At 51.3% G+C, this 20,994-nt stretch overlaps 1 long non-coding RNA gene across 3 annotated transcripts; it reads right to left on the bottom strand.

Moving 5' to 3' along the window:
• Positions 1-1,789: 1,789 nt before the first annotated feature.
• On the bottom strand, positions 1,790-20,298 carry LOC128916606 (uncharacterized). Of its 3 annotated transcripts, none has more exons than XR_008469021.1 (4): positions 20,191-20,298; positions 19,638-19,796; positions 16,383-16,469; positions 1,790-2,759 (listed from the first exon to the last, which is right to left on the bottom strand). It is a non-coding gene; the product is annotated as an uncharacterized LOC128916606 (long non-coding RNA). The 3 variants fall into 3 exon arrangements; XR_008469020.1 differs by lacking the exon at positions 20,191-20,298 and adding an exon at positions 19,961-20,104; XR_008469019.1 differs by lacking the exons at positions 16,383-16,469; positions 20,191-20,298 and adding an exon at positions 19,961-20,103.
• Between the last annotated feature and the right edge of the window lie 696 nt (positions 20,299-20,994).

The raw sequence follows: 20,994 nt of genomic DNA, 5'->3' as shown, positions 1-20,994 counted from the left end.
CTTGGCTTGAAGCTTCTGGGATGGAAATCAGGAGGTGGGATCGGGTAGTGCTCGGCACTGCTAATTGCAAAGCAAATAATTGGCAGGGAAAGACAGTGTGTCGAGATGTGACTCGCAGCTACAGAGGTGGTGGCCACTTGGCTACTTTGCCAAGGGCAGAGCGGTGCTGTGTGGCTGCAGCTGGAAAGCCGCGAGCATCCGTACTACCCACGGCTGCAAACGGGCTCCATGCTGAGGCGGGGATTTGTTGGAGCTGCTCCTTTTCCTCTGTTTGCAGGCCCCAATGTCAGCAAACGCACATTGCAACACCTCTTCTATTACACCAAGTCAAAGCCCTTTTGGATGCATTGTTGGGCGTCTGGAAAGATGTTGCGTTTGTGGAAAAATAAAATAAAAAATAAAAATCAGTAATTTCTTTTACGTGTTTCCAAAAAATCAGCTGGTGGCATGAAGGAAAACATCCTTCTCCAAAGGTTCATCCATTGCTTCCCACTTTTCAGGGTTTTTTTTTGAAAAAAGCAGGAAATACTCTGATCAGTTCTGATACAACTGCTTCTCCTTGCTGGCGCATTTACACGGCAATAGCGATGAAGCACAGAAAGGGAAGAAAGTACCAGAACAACTTAGTACCTCCATCGTCCCGGCAGCAACCTGGGCACGTATCTGTCATCACTGTTGTATGGATCCGGGCTCTGCCAAAGGGGGTCTCACCACAGAAGACGGTCTCACGTGTCGCAGCAGTAGAGGCACTGGCGACATTAAGTGAAGTTTTGACACCTTAGCAGTCTTCTCAGTACGAGAACGGACCACCGCATCCCAAACGAGAGAGCTGGAGACCTGAGCCCTCAGCCCCACGCGTGCTCTTCAACCTGAACTTGTTCTCGGGCAGAAATACCAGGTAGGGGCCCAATCTAATTGAAGTTTGTGGAGAAAACCCCCACCATGTAGACTTCAGTAGGATTTTGGTATGGATGTTTAGGCACTGTTAAAGTGCAGAAAAATGAGCCAGTGGATGCAGGCAAGCACCGTTTTCCTTTTAGCTGAGGAAAGGTGCTCCTGCAGTAACATTGCTCCTGATGTCTTTGACTGTTAAATACCCAGTGACATAAATATTAGATGCATGTTAAGCCTCAGATTCAGCAAATAGCTCCTTATCTTAAAGCACATGAATACTCTTGGCCCTAGGAAGAACATTTAAAGCTACCTAAAGGACCAGAGACGTGGAATCAAGTGAACCACATTTCTGGTGTGTTTAAAGAGACAAATCTCTGCACTCTCTCGTGCCAGGGGTTAACCGAAGAAGTTGTTAAGAAGCGAAGATGGGAATAATCTCACATCAGACTTTGCATCCCGATGGCTCATTATATCCGCAATATTCATGGCTTCTGATAGTCCTATAGATTTATGATGGATAGGAAAAGATGACGCCCAGCTTACTTTCCCACCAATCATTATTACATGGGAAAGTGAGTGATTTTCTTTAAGTCCATTAGCATAACATTAGTGCTTATAACAACCAGACTGGGGTAGACACTTTACAAGTCTTTTCGGTCAACGAAGTCAAACGGGGGATACTTTTTTAGCGTCATAGCTTTTACCTCTTGAACACAAACAAAAAAAGACATTTTTGCCCAGTTCAGGCTGTGGACGTTTGCAATTTGGGGCAATTAGGAAGTAGCAGGTATTCCTCACTCATTGCCTGCTCTGGGAACCCCGTAACTCCCCATTTCCTCACTAGAGCCTACTGAACGAGCAGCTCGGCGCCTGGAACAAAACACAAGGAGGGAACTTCAGATCAAAACCTTTATTCTTCGTTGCAGCAGATGAAACACTGAGGCACGGGGTGGGCACGAGCGAACACGTACGAAAACGCACAGCATTTGCAGTTGAAATACAGAGCCCTGGACCGCAGCTGAGATCAATACAGGAGGACGATAGAGATTATCAATCTTGAGTGGTCTCCGTCAGGCAGAATTGACTGGCAACCACATAATGACTCAGGCTCAGCCCACCAGTTTAGAGCCTGGGTGATAGATCTGCAGGTGCCAATCATCAGAATTTCCTTATCGGCAGGGTTCATGTGGCCATTTGTCTTCTGCTACCTGGGATGTCTCCGTCCGGTTCAAGCGTTTCATCCTCCAAGGTGCGTCTGAGAGATCAATGCACAGCTACAGCTGGTTGAAGGGGACCAAATCCATTGAAGAGTTGATTTGGTTCCATTTTACCAGCTTTAGCAAAGCATTTGGCCTCACGGGCAGCGGCCAGCGAAGAGGGGAATTCCTCGGGGTCTTTTCTTTCCCAGCTGCCTGCCCCTCTTCTGAACTTGCTGCCTGGCGTTGCAGTGGTTCAAATGGCTTCACTTTCAGGCAGTCGGGATTTATTTAAGCTTCTTAGAGGCTACGGCTGAAGAGCAGGTCTGAATTAAAGAGGCAGGTTTGATAGCAGTGGAATAGTCTGCACCAGCCTGGAGCATTTTTAAACCCGATATTTGGCTCTGTGTGTTTTGAGAGCCACGACGCTATGACAGTGTGACAGAAGTAAAGGCTGTTGTTTTAATCCAGGTACTTCAGCTGTCACCTCCTGCCGTCTTCCTTTCAGTGTTGTACGGTCTGCTGTCCTCCCCCGAGCCCTGCGTTTCCGAGTCTGAAGTGCCACCCAACCCGCAGGGCAGGTGAAGCAGAGATGAGCTCTGCTGCGGCCAGCCCGGGCCCCAGCGCGGCAACTCAGGGCTGCAGGGCTCATCTCCCCTCGGGGCCATCCTTGGAAAACGGGAAGGATAAGGCTAAAACACCCCAACTGTTTTTTTTAGAGGTTAGCAGACTCAGCCTCCCTACCCCGTGTTTTCTCGCCTGGCATTAACATCAGTTTTAAGATCTGCTTGAGACAAGCAATGGTTGCATTCGCCATCACCAGAAACCAAGAGGAAAGGGGTGGAAAGGAAAAGAAAGAGGGAGGGGCAAAATGGAGAAAAAAAAAAAAAAAAGTTTTTTTTCTTTCTTGCAATCTCATAATCAGGCGATTTGCCCCCCCCGAGAGGCACAAGCGAGCCCCCGGCAGGTAGCCCTGCCCAAGCCACTCGCCCGCTGGTTGGGGCCGCAGCGCTGGGGAGCTGGTTTCTCCTGGAGAGCCCTGCAGCATGACCACCCCCTTGCTAAAAATAACTCGGTAAATCAAATTTTAAAAAAATCACAGCGGCTCCGATCATTTCTGCAAGTGGGAGCCAATAAACTCAGGCCTTTCCTTCTTAACCTAGAGCCAGGCGCAGATATTGCACATTGCCATGTGCATAACCTATTTAAAGAATTTATATGCGTCATAAGGCAAAGGTGACTTTCCCCCCCCTCTTCCTCGCAGCCCACCACGCTGCAAGATGATACTGGGAAAAAGCACCTGCGCTTAAAACCGCTGCATGCAGAAATATTGCAAGTGGGCCAGCGTTATAGCTCCCCAAGAAATACAGGCTTTGCGCTGTAACGGTAAGTACTGCAGATCACTTAACTGCCCAAACCCGTTACTCTAAGCTGCCTATAAATAAATGGAGAGAGAGAGACAGAGAGAGAGAAGAGAGAAAGAGAGGGAGAATAGCTTTTTAAAAGGAGCTCTACAATTAATTTAATCAAGTTATCTCTAGGTACCTTTTCAAGAGACAATCCCGCCAAGGAACTAAATGAAAACTTAGACAGCGGACACCTGGAAGTATTAAATTCATGCTTTGGTGAGTTACAGGAGGCAAAGGAAAGGAATTATTTACCAGCGACTGGGGGGTGGTGGGAATGCCGTCGGTGACCGATGCTGCACCGGGAGCTAAACCCCAGCGGGCATGTGGATTTGGGGTTAGCGTGCACCAAGCTGCTCGAGCATCCCCACCACGCGCTTAAAACACACTTTGCTCCCCAAGTACGCTTGCTCTGTCCTGCTCCCATCGATTTGGGGAGAATCCATTGAAAGCGAGAGAGAGCAGCGAGGGGGTTACACCGAGCACCTTCTGGCCAGGGACAACGCTGTCCCCACTCCCCCCCGGCTCTGCTTCGGGGACTGCCCGGGAACACATTTGAAATCGATGCGAGTTGGCGTGGATGCTCTGTAACATCTTGTTTAAGTTCTCTGCCGTGAGTTATGAGTGAGCTTTTCCTTTTTAGAAAATTAGTTTTTCTCTTCTGGATGCCATTAATCAAAACTAATGATGTCTCTCTGGTGGTGAGGCTTTTCCCAGCAGCCGAGAAATAGCAGCCCATGGTATCGGCTGGAGATGGCTGTAACCCACCGGGGCTCGTAGCCTCCTGGCAGGGCGAGCACAGCTCCCCAGCAGCCCGCGTACCACCAGGCTGGGCTCTGGGGCTCTACAACCCGAGCAAGATGAATTACGGAGGCTTTGCTTGGTGGTGTTCAAAGGTCCGAGCCATGCCGAGGTTCTGATGTCTCCTGCAAGGCAGTGCTCATCCTCCGAACCCCTGGGAAACGTGGGGTACGGGGTTCAGCAGCAGCAGAGGTGGCAGCAGAGCTTTGCCCAGCCCTCGCGGACGGGCAGGGCTTTGCTGTCCCTCTCCCCTCCCTCCTCTGCCGATACTACAAGCACAATCTGCGACAGCACCATCTCCCCGCTCCAAAACCTCAACCACCCCACGCCCCCGAATGGAGGTTTGCTGCCCAGAGTGAAGCCAACTCCACTCATTTCCTCGTCAAACTGGGTCTCCCGTTGGAAAGGTCCTTCCTGGTGGCTCCGTCCCCAAGGACAGGGGCGGGTGCTGGTGCCACCCTCCGCAGGACCCTTTCCCAGGCCCCTCCTGCCCCTCGCACCGGCACATCCCCGCGTAGGGCAAAGTCCACGCATGCTGCGGGATGGCATCGCAGAGCCACGGGCAACACTTGTTAGAGGCAAAGCAAAGCCAAAATTACAAAATAAACCTGCGCACGGCTTTTCGCTCTCCGTCGACCATCGCGTAGCGCCTCCATTTTGCTTTCAGCCCGGGCGACAGCTCCGCCGTTAACAATTATAGGCATGAGAACGGGCAAAATCGCCGCAGTACCAACCCGCCGCCACGGCAAACGGGATGAGCAGTAGGCAGCGAAAGAGGATCTGATCTATTGAAGACCTTTCCACTTTAGCCTCAATATTCTAATACAGACGTGTTACAGACACTACAGCAAAGCCAAAGAATTTATCAGCATTTGTCGATATTCCTAATGAAGCAGAAGATTCGACATGCAACAGAATTAGCCTACAACGAACCCTTGCATAGGGCCCATCCTTCTGCGCCCAGAAATCTCCTGCCTATTCCAGTCCGATACCCTTTTGAGAAATGAGCATCCCTCGAAGCCATTATCGTTATAAGCTAAAAGGCCAAATGAGACAAAGTACTGTTGCTCTTCATCTGAATAAACAAATCATTTTTAGATCAAATGCATTAACAATTTATCATCCTAAAATCCAATCAAAAGGAAAAAACAACAATACAGAACATTGATTTCCTACAGCTTTATCTTAATGAAGTGCACATTCCCTTCGTAATTAGCTTTGGAAGGTTTTTTTCCCCTTTCCTCAAGCTAATGTGTTATTTGATTTCCATCCAAACGTTACTAAATCGGAGGAAATTTCCCCAAAATGAAGTGGCTTTTGATAATACAGGAAAATGCCTACTTTCTCACTCTGCTATTTTTCCCACCAAAGAGCCATACTCGTACTGCAGATGATTCAACTTTATTGCCCAGTGTCTTTGCGAGGATGCTTAAATCAATGCCACAGTTGCTGTATTCTGCACAATGTGCCATTTGTAAACCAGAAAATGCAACCTCCCCGCTTTTACCCGTTTCCTTGCAGACATCAAATATTAATTTAACTTATATTATTACGGGGGAAAAGTGGAGTGTGTTTTATTAACATTTCTAAAATTATAGATATTCAACCCAAAAAGTAGACTCCAGACAAGGCTCCAGAGTCTACCGCTCGGATTTCATTTGACTTAATTAAAAAGCACTCAGTTCTCCTCTGCACTAAAGTAGTTGCTGACGCTGCAGTAGCCACTCAGTCTTTCCAACCAAAACTATTACCTGAACTTAATAAAGTGTCTGTTTAATTTACACACCCCCGTGAACTCACCTGTCCCCCACAGACACAACGCGGTTCTTGCTAACGACCGGCGAAGGCGGCGAGTCGACAGCAAACTCCCCAGCGCCCCGGGGTAACTCAGCTGCCCCGTAACACCGTTTCCATCACCTTTTACCCTCCTCCTCCGCCGTTAACACCGTTATCCAATATCCACCACCCGACGACCCACTGCACATCGCTGGAAACGCTTTTTTGCTAGGCCGCCTCTCCGTTCCTCCCCTAAATCTCTCTTTTAAATCTTTTCTTCTGTAAATGATGCTGAACAGAGGACTATTGCTTTCATCCTGCTTCACTGATTATTTGCTGAAATGCAATGGCTAGTTTGATAGCCCGGTTTTATTGGGATGTATTGCCGAGGTACCTGGCAATAGCTATGACAGAGAATAAAGCCCCAAACCCTACAATTATCACCTTATTCCCTAGTTATACAAAAAGTCAAAAGCGACCTTATCAAAATCTTGGCTTTCAAGGTGAGAAACTCTGTCTTAACCCAAATTTTGGTCCTAGGCCTCTTTCTTGTAAAAATAAAGGTCCTATTTCAAGCACAGACCTGAGGGGTTCTGGCGGTGCCGAGCATCGATACCTGGAGGGAGCTGCAAATGCTCTGGCTCCACGCGGGGCCGGGACGGTCCCTCCGATGCTCCGCGCCGCTCTCCGGGAGCCGCAGTTCCTGGAACCGGCCGTGGAAATAGTTGTGGGCTTGGATTTTTATTATTTTCTTTTTTTTTTTTTTTCCCAACTCGCACACTCAAAAGAGAACAAAGCCGTTCCCTAATACAGTTTGTGCATTTTATGGACCAAACAATTAAATAGGTTTTAAAACATCTGCTGACTGCATAATTCCATACAGGGGAGTGCACTCAGCATTTTTAAACGGCAACTGATACGAGATACCACTTAATAGTACAAAACACCAGCAGTCCCGTTAAAATCAATAGAAAATTAGATGCTATGAAAATGCAATATGTGTCCAATTAGTTATAATTGGAGCAAATGGTGATGCAGATAAGCTCCTGGAGGAAGATGTATTTGTCCAGCCCGCTCCCTGCCTGCTCTGGGCACGGCACGGGATGGGCAGTGACGGGCTCGGCCGCGTCCCGCGGCACGAACGACGATCCATCTAATACAGGCGTGTTAACTCTTATCTAATTACGGAGTTGCTCGGGGCCCGCAGCACCGCTCCGGCGCACCACTGTGCGGGGTGAAAAATGATCCCCTGTCACACGGAAACCTCCCTGTTGGACTTGACAAATTACGCCAGCAAACCTGTTTAAGAACTAAAAAATCCTTGGACGCGGTGACAGGCAGAGAAAGATGCTTCCTGGGGGCAGTTATTTATTTATTTATCCGGCGGAGTTTAAGAATTGCAGCTCAGCCCCCCGGACGCTCGCTTTTCTGCCTGCCTGCCTGTTGTTGTATCCGCTCAGACTCCTTCTCACCCATTATTTTTCAGGCTTCTTTCAACTCCCGAAAACTCGGCCGCACGGCAAAATGGGAAGTAGGTTATGCGAGCCTAACGCTTTATTTTTAACATCCTTGGCGCAACACAGCGGCCTCCTCTTTGTTTCATCTTACGACTAGAAGGAAAGAGCAAAGATCCCCCATCGCAGCGGCACAAAAGGTACGTCCCCACCCAAGCGTCGCTCCAGCCCCTCCGTGCCTTTGCAGTGGCTGGAAGCAAATCGCTTGTGGTACAGCAAACGTTATTAATTTGGGGGACGCTTTTTCATATAAACACTATAAAGTATTAGTTATTTTGCCAAAACCGTTGGCTCAGCGCTAAGAAGCAATAACTTTCTCTAGGGTTCGTATTTTATTCCTGTTTTAAGTAAATAATTCAAATTATTAAAGACTTAGGGCCATAAAAATAAAGGAAAAAAAAAGCTCATGTTTACCCAGACCTGAAACCTTTTTGCATTATTGGACACTCGGTTCCTTACACTGTTAAGGGAAGTGTCTCTCAAGAAAGACGGGGGGGAAAGAAGTGGCAGCTTTTATTTGTTACGCTGACTCAGCCGAACGGTGGAACAAGAAACGTTAAGACCCGACCCATAACTTTTGTGGCCGCTCAAAGGACGTATTCTTCCTCGACACTGATAAAAGTTTAATACGTAGTTGCCCGGGTTTTTAATAAACTTGTCAACAAAAGAGCAAGGCAAATTGATGGGGACCTTCCCAGGAATAAATTCAGCTTCAAATAGGCCAAACGAGCGCGGAGGACAGGGAGGGGACGGCACGCAGGCGACTTTTGCTGGTCTTTGCAAAAATGGCACAATAGATTTTAGCGGGTGCGTCTTATCGTCTCAAAGACGAGGCTTTAGGACGAAGCTGGCTCAATCCAAAGAGAGCGAGGGGGTGCATCGCGCTGGGGAGGGGAAGGGACAGACCCCGAGAGAAACACCCCCCTCGCCCTGCGTGTCCCTGTCCCGCGCGGACCCGCTCAGGGACAAGCTGCGGCATCGCTCCCTGCACATATTTCAGGACATCCCCTCCGGGTACCGCCAGCACAGCCCCATCCCCAGCTCCGCCAAACCATCCCTGTTCCCCGCTCCATCTTCTCCCATCAAATACTCAAGGCTGAGCTTAATTCAAGGAAAACGCAGCCCTTTGCCACCGCTGGTACGGGAGGTGGGTCGCACCCCTGCAGCCTGTAGCTACACCTACCCCTCGCCTACAGAAACCGGTCACACCGCGTGCACGGGGACGTAAGCTACACCCACTGCCCACCTTCTGCGAGGTCAGGAGTGAAATCGCTGCATGAGATTCATCATTTTCTCCTAGCCTCCACCAAATCGGTGCCTTAGATTACTGAGACTTGGGTTTGGGTTTTTTTTTTTTTGTTAATTTGTTTACCCGAAGTAAACACAAATTAACACAAGTAAACACAAAGTGGGAGGTGTCCTTGCCCAGGGCAGGGGGGGTTGGAACTAGATGATCTTTAAGGTCCCTTCCAACCCGAACCGTTCTGTGATTCTGTGTGTGGTTCTGTGATTAAATCAGAGCTTCCGATAACCTCCTTGCCAGCAAACTAACCCAGGGCGTCCCAGAAGGGGACACCACCAGTCTCTCCGTCTCAGCATCTCCTTGTGACACTTTGCAGCCCGTGTCACCGGCTCCCTCCCAGCGCCCTCCTTCGCTGGCACCGACCGGCGCCGGCAGCCCGTGGCCAAGTCCTGCTCCCGAGGCCGGGTCGCTTCTCAGATTGGAAGCGCTGCCCCGGCCGTCGCGGTGAACTTTATTCTTGACCGCTCTTAGGTCACTGGATTCCTGCTCCCGGCAGCTTTATCCGACACCCCGAATGCCAGGCTCGACTTGCCTATGTAAGGGCTTTGCGGGGATGGCTCCCGTCCGTACAGCTGCCGGGTGACTTCTGTGGTCGGCGGTCACGAGTCCCGCGCCTCCCGCCTGCCCAGATGCCACCTAATCCGGTCCCAGCAGAAGGGCAGCTGGGAATGAGCACTATTTATAGCAGCTGTTCCCTGGTTCCCCCTGGGCTCGTCAGTCCGACCAGGGCTTTTTTAGAGAGCGGCACAGGTCCCAGCGCAGGCCATATCTGGGCATGGCGAGGTGTTTACAGGCATGGCCCTGGGCTTCATGAAAGAAAAATAAATAAATAAATAAATAAATGAAAAGGAAACTCCTGCGTCTGTTGGGGATGTCAGTCGCCCTGCTTCCCCCGAGCCCCAGCGTAGCCTCCTGAGCACCACCAGCAACTGCTCCGACTGCTAAAACCTCTGGCTATTAAATTCCGCTTTGTTCAAGACATATCTGTGTCTGAAAGCCTTCCCCTGGCACGCAGGGATACAGGATACCCGCCTCTGCTCCTCCACGCGGACTGCTGCGCAAAAATACAAACTCAAGCAGGGGTGCCCGCTGATGCTGGTCAAACAGCGCAAGTGAAAACGCCTTCAGAGCATCGCGGGCGAGCAGCAGGCAGGAGGCGGCAGCCGACGGGGACGCTGCTCCCGCACATGCAGGTACCCCGAGGTGCTCCCGGCCGGGCACGGGGATGTCCGGGCCAGCCTGGGGCCACCCTGGCACTACTGGCATTGCATACACTGGGCCGTACGGTGCCCAGATGGGCGACCAGCACCCGTGAGGCAGCGAGCAGCCCCAGCGGCTGGAGCATCTCGTGGAGCCCATCGCCTGGCTGTCTCCCGCTCAGGTACCACGGCCCCGCGGGGTCCCGGGTGAGGTCCAGCCTCCCACCCTGCACCCGCTCGGAGGCGTTGGGGCGGCCAGAGAAGTCTCTGCATTTTGGCACAAGAGCAGAGGGGACACAGTCCAGCCAGGCCATGCCATCTCCCCAAAACACGTGCCAGCATCCCTGTGCAAGCCAAGACCAGAGCAGGGAAGTCCTTACAAACCCAGGACAAGCTTCTCCTTGGGCAGTCACATCATCTTGCCTTGGCCTCCTCCAGCCTTAGCCTCCCCGCGCAAGGAACAGAACCACACAGAATCACAGAATGGTTTGGGCTGGAAGGGACCTTAAAGAACATCCAGTTCCACCTCCCCTGCCCTGGGCAGGGACACCTCCCACCAGCCCAGGTTGCTCCAAGTCCCGTCCAACCTGGCCTTGAACCCCTCCAGGGATGGGGCAGCCACAGCTTCTCTGGGCAACCTGGGCCAGGGGCTCACCCCCTCACACCAAAGAATTTCTTCCCAATATCTCATCTAATCTCCCCTCTTTCAGGTTAAACCCATTCCCCCTCATCCTATGGCTCCCCTTCCTGATCCAGAGTCCCTCCCCATCCTCCTGTAGGCCCCCTGTAGGGACTGGAAGGGGCTGGAAGGTCTCCCCGGAGCCTTCTCTTCTCCAGGCTGAACCTCCCCAGCTCTCCCAGCCTGTCCCACAGCAGAGGGGCTCCAGCCCACGGCTACAACAACTCCGGGGCGAGCACCTACTCTGCCCCTGGGGGAAACTGAGGTAGGGGAGAGACACGACCCAAACTGCAAGCCCAGCAAGCCAGCCTCCGCTCCCATCCTTGGAGCACTGGGCTGCTCTCAGCGTGACCCCCGCCATCCCAACGGGAAAACATCTCGCCTGCTTGGCCGAGGTCAAGAGCAACTCCAGCGTCAAGCGGCAAACATTAAACCTAACATCTTCTCTGGGAGCGTATCGCAAGCGCGGTGCTTAAATCAGCCCCGGGCTTTCAGGGGAGGGATCGGAGCCGAGGAGCGAGGATATTTCTCTTGCGAGGAACACGCCACCCCCTCGCCCACAGTCACTGCTAAGTGCAAGATGTGGTGAAAGTCTTTAAAAATAGATATATTCCCAAGCAATTCATGCCGCTTGCATCTGGCAGGGCAAACCTAGCATGGGAGCTCTCTCTCCCCGACGGGAAAAAAAAAAAAAAAAAAAGCTCATTAGCAGCTTGAGGCTCGTGCAACCTTGACTCTCTCCTCCTCTCTTCAGGGCCTTTCTCTTCTTCTTGGCCTAAACCGGCCCTGGGAAGCGGAGGGGAAGCCCTGCCCAGCCGGGCTGGTGTCAAAGGCAGGGAAAGATACTGCAGTGCAGTGCTGATCGCTTCTGCAATCGGACGTGCAGGCTGGCCCGAGTGCTGAGTCAGCACAATTTCTTTTTTGATTGGTTGATCTGAGTAACGTACTTTCAATGTATGCTAAAGGGGCACCAATTAATACTTTTTTTTTTTTTCCTCCTACCCCCCCCTCCCCTCCCTCCCCGCCCCGCCGCCTTTCCCCACCTTTCCAACTGGCTTCGAATCGAACGCGCCAGTCTCACCCCCAAAGTCACTCTCTGGTCCTAAATATTCTGAGCCTCTTTCGTTTTTAATTTAGGGCATTAAAAAAAAAAAATAAAAAAATAAGAAAAAATTTGCAATCTAAGCGATGCTCACTTTGATCGACTTGTGCTGCTGCAGCTAAAATATCTGTCCTGCAGGTCAATCTAATCATGCTTAATAGCAGTTTATTCTTCAACGCAACATTTTTCACGTTGGGTCGACAGTTTTAAATGAGATTGCTGATGCACCCCTTTACTAATGCTTTTACCGGGGCCAGCACATCCCTTGAAATACTTGTGCAATAAAATGCTTTATTGCTCTTGATGAATGCACTATTAAACTTGAATTGCAAACATGCCCCCCCTCTTTTTTTTGTTTTGTTTTGGGGTTTTTTTTTTTTTCAAAAGAGGGTGCTGGAATTTATGGGACCACCTGTCTTCCACTATTAAGTCATAGTAACAACGGTAATAATAGATCGTCGACATAACCAATGCACAAAACTGAAAAAAAAAAAAAAAGACAACATGCGTAGGAAAACCGCATGGTAAAATTTGTCCCTGTGCTCTCATGTGCACGTGCAAAATATCCATCTTACACCCGCCGGTAGTTCCGCTTATATACGGAGAATTCATCTTGAGAACGGCTGGGTTTTGTGAGGCATAGAATAGAAAAATTTAACTAATTTGGTCCACTGGATTTATGGCTTTTACGATTCTCAAAGCTCCTGTTCCCGCGCCCGGCACCGCCCGGCGCTCGGTGGGCAGGACGGATGGGCGCAGCCGAGCATCCCCGCGCTGCGGCACGCAACGGGTCCAGCGCCAGCGCTCAGCCGGGGAGACGCTCACTGGTTTCTAACGAGCGAAAGAGAAGTGGCTTCATTTTAGCTACCATGCGGAGCGGTCCCGGAGCAACGCAACGGTCGCAGGTTTAATCCAAAGAGGTGTAAAAGGGAGGAGGAGCTGCCAGCGAGCAGAAGAACGGCGCCAACCGGTTGGTGAAGGCCTGCAGCCATCGTCTGCTTCCATCGATGCCAACAGCGAGGGGCTGCCCTGGCTCTGGGGGGGCCACACACAGACACCCCACCGCGTTTTTAACACCATGAAGCCCCCGGGACATATGCCACGGCGAAGCCTCCCCTGCCACCTCCGCTCCCACGCTGCGAGACAGCGCTCGGAATTATAGCTTTGAAAATATTTACATAAAAAATAAATCTGAGCACTTAGTGACTTCCTAAAGCTAACAATTCCATGTGATTAACAAGCGTATTAATTCAGAGAGGGGGGGGAAGGAGATAAAAATTGCATTAGGAATGCAGGTACCTACTGTAAATCAGACCACGAGCATTTCTGCGAGAGCAACGCGTAGTGGCACAGGAGTTTTAGTAAAACCTGCTCTCAGGAGAGAAAGAAAGAAAGAAAGGGAAGAAAAGAGAGAGAGAAAGGAAGGAAGGAAGGAAGGAAGGAAGGAAGGAAGGAAGGAAGGAAGGAAGGAAGGAAGGAAGGAAGGAAGGAAGGAAGGAAGGAAGGAAGGAAGGGAGGGAGGAAGGGAGGGAGGGAAGAAAGGAGAGAGAGAAAGAGAAAAGGAGAGAAAAGGAGAAAGAGAGAAAAGAAGAAAGCGAAAAGAGGAGAAAGAGAAAAGAGAAGAGAGAAAAGAGAAAGAAAAATAAGAAAAAAAAGAAAAAAGAAAAAAGAAGAAAAAAGAAAAAGAAGAAAAAAAGAAAAAATAAAAAAAATAAGAAAAAAGAAAGAAAAAAGGAATAAGAAAGAAGAAAGAAAGAAGAAAGAAAAGAAAAAAAAGAAAAAAGAATACGAAAAAGAAAAAGAAAAAAGAATAAGAAAAAGAAAAAAGAAAAAAGGAAAAAGAAAAAAGAAAAAAGAAAAAAGAAAAAAAAAGAAGGCAGGAAAGAAAAGAAGAAGGAAAAGGAGAAGAGGTGGAGCAGAGTCAGCAAGGAAAGGAGGGAAATACCATACATAAATTATAGATAACATATAATTTTATGTAATAGCCAGAATGGTGCAAATTGTCCTCATTTTTCATCCAGAGACCCAAGCTAACACGGGAGACTTACAATGGAGCGAAACTGCAGCCCCGCTTGGGCACCGGCACTTTCCTGCTCGGGCTCAGCTCGTTTCCCCGCACCCACCAGCTCCCTGTTTAAATCTGACCCCAAATGGGGCTGGACCCCCCCAGGACCCCCCAGCGGCTCAGCCCAGGGGACACCGTGTCCCTGCAGTGAGTCCCTGATGACCTGGCCATGGACCACCGGGAAAGCCCCGGCTTCGCGGGGCCCGGCATAACCAGAGCATCCTAAAATGCCAAGGGGATGATGTACAAATCATCCACCCTCCAGCCCAAACCCGGCCTTCCCAAAGCCACCTGGCAAAGAACAGGCTCCTCCCATGCTCGGAAGGGGCTCAGCGCTTCCCACGCCTCCGTCAGCCACGGTATTTACTTCAACAAAAAAAGAAAAAAAGCATTTAATAAAGCCCACCGAATTCCATAGGTAGGAAATCTCCCCGTTAGCCCAGCCTGCCTTTTCTAACCCGCTATTCACGAGCTTACAGTTAAATCCCCTCTGGCGTACGTGTAACAAGTGACGTCCGCGCTCGCCGTGAATAGAGCCGGATAAAGACTCCGCAGAATCTGAACTCCCGGTCTGGCCCGCTCCCCGGGCCCGGGAGAAGATGCTGCGAGGGCTGAGACCGGATGAAGCTCGGCACGGGATGCTCAGGCATCCCACCCAGCGGGGCGATGCCCGGGGAGCCCCTTAGCCCAGCCAAGAGGGGTGCTGCGGTGGCGGGGAAATCGCTCCAAAGCCAAACGCTGCTCCCAGTGGCCCTGCGGAGACGGGGAGGGGAGTTTGGAGAGCGGCTTCGTGAGGAGTTGGGCTTCGCCCGTCGTTCCAGGCGTGAAGATTTTGGGGGCCGAAAGCTTGAAACCCTCGGCTCCCGCCCAGGCAGAACGTTAAACTGGTGTTTCAACCCAGTTCCTTTCAACTTGCCTCATCCTGGTAGGATCCTGGAAAAACAGCCCACTATTTTACGTCGGAAAATGTTAAAAAGGGAAAGCGAAAACCAGTGAAGGCTTCCAGAATTAAAGGAGCTAATTTTCTTATATTCCTTTGGGGAAATAAGGCCCCTATAATGAGAGCACTCCTCGGGCTCCAGCTGGGATGGATGGCTCGTCACACCGACAGGGAAGATCTCCTCCTTGCCAGTTTTAAGCCCAAAAAGTTTTAACGTGGGAAAGAGTCGAGAAGCGGCGCTTGCACATTAATTTCAAGCTAAAACACTGCACGCCCAAGTCCCAACTCTTGTATCCTTTTTCTCCCTCTTCTCCCCCCCCGCCCCCATCTCCTTTTGTCTTTCCCAGATTTAAAGCGCAGCCAGCTCTGTTTGCTATCTAGCCTTATTTTGGGGGGGAAAAAGGGTTGCCGGAGAGGCAGGAAAAAGGAGCGATTGGCCTGCATCCCTGTGAAAACCCTGGAGTGGACAGCCAGCTTTCCTCTGGCATCGCCTTTCAAAGCCCATGCCGCAGTCAGCATATTGAATATTTAATGTCCTGATGAGCATTTCCACCTGCTGACACAGGCAAAGTGACAGAACAATACACGCGCTGGAACAAGATCATCAATTGACTCCCCAGTCGGTCTGCCAGGTCAGGCAGTTAAAAAAAAAAAAAAAATTAAAAAAAAATAAAAATGAAAATAATCTGTCTGTCTTTCTCCCCTGCTTTTGCCCGGGGTCACACATTGCTCCTCTGAGAAGGGTTCCCACCTGAAATACATACTTCTTTACATTCCATAGCTTGCCAGGTCCATATGGGCATATAAAGAAGTATGTCTCTCAAGCAGGTAGTTTCAATATGCGCATTTATATGGTCACGGGAGGAAAAAAAATAACGCTGATTTACAATTTACATCCTGAGAGTGAGTTACGGCTCCGGTCCTCCTGCCCAGCCCGTGTGCACACACACACCCCCCCGGCTCCCGCTCCCCGCCGGAATCCCGGGCTTTGCCCTCAGCAGGTGATGGATTTTGGTCCCTGGGAAGAGGATGGGGATAATTCACCGGACACAAGGTGGCAGCGGGGCCGGTGCCTGCCCTGGAGGGGGCTCTTTGTCACGTAAACGGCACAGAGTAAAAGCCAACCTCCCACTCCACCTAAAAAAGTAGGTGTTTCTTTCGAAACCATAAACTTCCAGCAATTATAAAGACCAAAATGTGGTTTAGTGCAAGGGATCTGCTTCATACGCAGAGAGATACAATTTTAGACAAAGCCGTGGCGGGGAGGGGGGGGCGGGGGGGAGTTAAGTATATATTATTTCCCAATTGCCTCCATCCTGCAATTTGGAAGCGAAAAGCCAATTTGTTTGCAGAAAGGCAAAAATCAAACGGCCAGCCGCCGGTTTACAAACCGACACCGGGAAGGACTGCTCCATTTGCCAGAGTACAAAAACTCATCAGCCCCAGCCAAGCGATTGCTTTCATCAGTAAGTAGAGATTAAAGCAGAGGAAGAAGAAAGCGTCTTACCTAGTGAATCCAGTGATTTTTCCTCTGCTGGTCACTGTGAGTGAGACGCTACCTCGCAGACAAGCGAACCCCCAAAGACAGCAGATGCTTTTTAGGGCGTTCAGGGTATTTTAAAAAAAAAAAAACAAACAAAAAAATAAAATCAAAAAATTAAAAATCGCTTCTAATAACTCATCCGGTTGAGCTCCACGCCAGCTGAGGGGGTTTGGGGGGAAGCCACCCGCAGATGTGCAACACAAAAGGCAGCCCAAGCGATGTGCCGGCGGCTGGGGCCGAAGTCTTTCCCAGTTACTCCCGCAGCCCCCGCGCGCTTCTGCACCCGTGGGGCTCGGCTCCCCCCTCCGCTCGCCTCCCCGCAGCCACGCCGGCCTTTAAAGCTTCCCGGACAATGTGGGATGAGCGACCGGGCTGGAAACGCCAGCCGGGGTTGAACGGGAGATTCTAATGGGCAGGATTTAGGCAGGGAGCGCCGGCGGAGGTCAGGCCGGGCGCTGCCTGCACGCTGCCTGCACGCTGCCTGCGCGCTCACCTGCGCCCGCCGCCCCTCGCCCCGCCGCCGCCCGATCGATACCAATTTACAGGCAAATGCGGAATGGCTGCCTGCGCGTTAATGAATTTTACCGCTTCTCCCGGTCTCCTAATGAACCCTTTAAAGAGGGTTTAAGTAAACTTAGCAAGTGGCAAACTAAGCGCTTCGGAATACCTAATTGCATCGACGCTTTCCCACTGCTTTTTTGAAATATCGCTGCCAGCTGGGGAGTAAATATTTCCCCGCTCCCCATCGACTTCCAGCACCGCCGAGAAGCAAAGGCCGCGCAGAGCCGGGGGGTAAATCCCCCGTGCTCACCCCCCAGCCCCCCAAATGGCTTTACACCACTCACATCACGCCGGCCCTGGCTCCGAGCCGCTCCCCTCCCCGTTCCCCGAGTTTGTTGGCCCTTTCCACCATCGTTATTTGTCTCATTTCCAGGCAAATTTCAACCTTTAGTTCGGATTGAGGGGAAGAGAGATGGAGCTGTGGCACCACTGTAATGCATGACTGCAGTGAAATTAAGGCGAAGGGGGAGCTGAGGAGTGGGAGGGAAAAGTCTGAGCGCTTCAGGTTCAAAAAAAACCACCACCCAACAAAAACCCAAGTGCTGGTGGGGGGCTCTGCACAGCCGAGGCACTCCATGGTATTGAATTTCCTTCTGACCGACAACAGCAGGACGGCTACTGGACTTCTTGGACCATTGAACATCTGCAGCTCATACCCAATTTGCGATCTTTAAATGCGTTTGACACAGGCTGTCCCGAACGGGCCCCAACTTCTGCAGACGAGCGGGACAGCGGCTGCCGGCCGCAGCAGAGAGCACTACGTGAGAGCTAAAAAAAATGACCTTTTAAATCCTCACTAAAACTGAAAACAAAGACACAACCTCGGCAGCAAAGTTCATCCTGGGGATTTAAATTTGCTTTGAGGCTCTGCGTGGAAGCTCACGCTTTCCAGGGCTGTGCCTTTCGGTGGAGGAGCAGATAAAATGTGTGATGGTGCTTTTAATGGTGACACCGGAGGCACCCTGTGGTTCCCGTCCTGCAGCTGCCACCAGCAGCAAGGGGTGGTGGGTGAGCGTCACCCAACGTCCTCCACCCCCCTGGGCTCCCTGAGCTCCTGGGCTCGCTCCAAGCGGCAGAACATGCGCAATCAAACTGGGGCTGTTCTGGGGAGAAAAATGGATGGAGACCTGGAGAGTGCAGAGGCCAGGGGGCAAAAAAAAAAAAAAAAAAAAAGGGGAAGGGAAGGGAAGAGGTGGAAGAAGGATGGTGGGAGGGATGGACAGCAAGGTGCTGTACATGGTAGCAAGGTGCTGTACATGGTGCCCCTGCTCTGCCCCAGGCTCGAGGGGCTGCTCGTGTCCAGGTGGCAAAGTCGAGCTGGAGCTGTGCAGCACAAAACTTTGGGGACTTTGGAGGCAGCCCATGTTTAGGGCTGGGGCCGGTGAGGGGAGAGGCCAGCGGGGCTGAGGCAGAGGCCAGCGCTGGCCCCACGGCAGAGGGGCCGGACACGGGGCTCGGTCCTTGGGAGACACAGACACCACCATCCGCCCCAGAGAGACCCAGCAATTAAACCGGCAGCACAAACCAGGGATTTCTGCCTATACAATCACACACAATTGCCGAGTGTAGACTCTCTCCGGCACAGAGACACACATACACCCGTACTCCAAACCCAGCCTGGCGACGCGCTGTATCTGGATGATATGTTACACCTGCTTTTACATACCCAGGTATAAAGATGTGTAAAATATACACATGCATGCTACAAAACGTCCCGAAATACGCATGCAGTTGTGTATGTAGCACAGTATCCACCTCACAATACTGATGTCTATACGCTCCTGTGACTAGGTATCACCGCTAACATATAACGCCCATAGTCAACTCCGAGCTGCAGAAGCAATAACAGTCAGTCGAGGTATGAAGTGTAACCTGAATTCCAAACCCTTGCAGGGAAAACCTAACTTCTCCTCCTCCTCATAGTCCCTTTCCCATCGTCCACAAACCATGCGACTGTAATTAACGCTCATTTCTCGGCATTTTAACAGTTAATCACCGCAGCACTGAGATCATTGCAAGTTAGGCTAAGTTTAACCACATTTCACCTCTCTGCTCTGGCTGGTATTAGCTCATAGCACTAGTTTGTTGCAAATAAATAAATAAAGCCCCAATCCCCCCAGGTGTCATTAGCCAGCCTGTGTCTGAATTAGGCATTTAAAGGCCGGTTTAACCTTGCAGAACGGTTGCATGTCAAAGTTCTAACATTTCAGTTCAGATTATTCTAGTGCACTGCTTGCTCTGCAGTTTGTTAGGGCTTTTTTTTTTTTTTAGTTTTTTTTTTTTTTTTCAAATGCGGAGTATGCCACAGCAGAACAAAAAAAAGAAGGGGGGGGGGGGGGAGAAGGTCTCCTAACCCAGCCACAGATTAAACACACACCCAGCGCATCCCCGCACAGACACACGCAGGCGGCACACACACACACACACACACACACGCACACACACACACATCCACACACACATACGCGTTTGCCGGATGCAAAAGCCCACATTTAAGTCCCCGGGTAAGTTGGATGGGCACTCGGTCCTGCACTGGCCAGAAAAAGTGTTTAAAAACAAGCTGAGCCGGTAGCGGTTAAAGGCAAGGCAGGGAGCAGAAGAAGGGAAAGGCGGGGGGGGGGGGGGGGAGAAAAAAAAAAAAAAAAAAAAGAGACATACCAGTTAGGAGCTTCTGTTGCAGCAGAGGACTCACCAGAGCACTAGCTGAAAGCTGAATCAGCTTTCGAGAGTTAGGGATGCATAGAGGAGGGTCATGGAATCACAAGGTAATAATGCGCTTCATGCTGCAGCCGTCAGCCTTCTCCTTATAGCCAATCTCTAATGCAGGAAGGGAAAAAGAGAGCAGGCCCAGGAACGGTATTAGTCCTCACTTGGAGGAAAAAAAAAAAAAAAAAAAAAAAAAAAAAATTTGAAAAAAAAAATTAAAAAAAAAAAAAAACCCAACCCATCAGGCAAACCCTCCCCTCCCCATCCACCCTTACCTCGCCCCCTCCACCCAGCACCGCTACAACTCCGTCCCCGCTGCTGCAGCGCGGCTCGGCGGGGGATGGCGCGGCGGGGGGGGCGGGCGGCAGCGCGGTACAGCGGGGGATGGAGCCGGGGCGCGGGGCGGGGGGGGGGGAGAGAGGGGGAGCGGGGCTCCGGGCGGCGCTGCCGCCGGCCAGGCGGGGGTTAAGGAGAAGCCACCTCGCCCCCCCGGATTGCAGCACACCTTGATGCAAAGGGCTGCGCCTGCAGAAGTGCCTGCGCACCCCACCCCCCCCATCCTCCTCCTCCTCCCTCGGGGGGTCAGCCCGGGCGGGGGGTCAGGATGTGGGGATGATGTGGGGGGGGGGATGCACACCCATACCCGGGGCGGGGGGGGGGGGGGGGGGGCTGGCGGAGGGGAGGGGGGAGCGCTGGTCAGGAAGCGAGTCCACCTTTCCAGCGCTTATATCCCCAGCGAAGCATCCCAACCACGCCGGCCGCGGCCCCGCGCTCCCCTCCCTGACCATATTTAGTCAACCACGGCAAAAAATAGCCCGTCAGCTGGAGCCTGCGAGCGGTATTTGGAGTTCAAGCGCTCCTGGCAGCCCATTGACTACTGGTCCTGCGGGGTCCTGACTCTGCCTTTTTTTTTTTTTTTTTTTTTTTTTTTTTTTCCCTTTCCTTACCCCTCCGCTATTTTTAGCCAGGCCAAATAAAGAGGGAGCTCATCTTACTCTACTCGCCGCTGGCCCGAGGTTGCGCGGGGCCCTGCTATGTTTGGTAAGCGCCGGCGTTGGGAGACATGGAGCGGAGACCTTGTCTGTACCACAAGACCTTTGGCTCCCTCCCTTATTTATTCTTTTCCTCTCCTTTTCTTCCTTTCGTTTGTATTTGTTCCTCTGGTAGAAATTCCTTTCCTGCTAGAAAAGTATCCAGGCGAGAAGGTGGGGAAAAAGCTCAAGGGAGCTTTCACCTTACAGAGGGAAGAGCCGGGATTCAAAGACCTCATGCTGGGGCCAAGTCCCTCACCACAAGGTCCTGGGCACCC

This window comes from Rissa tridactyla, chromosome 12 (genome assembly GCF_028500815.1).
Source record: "Rissa tridactyla isolate bRisTri1 chromosome 12, bRisTri1.patW.cur.20221130, whole genome shotgun sequence".
Lineage (NCBI taxonomy): Eukaryota > Metazoa > Chordata > Aves > Charadriiformes > Laridae > Rissa > Rissa tridactyla.
The sequence above is the reverse complement of the archived record's forward strand: the minus strand, read 5'-3'. Positions and strand labels throughout refer to the sequence as shown.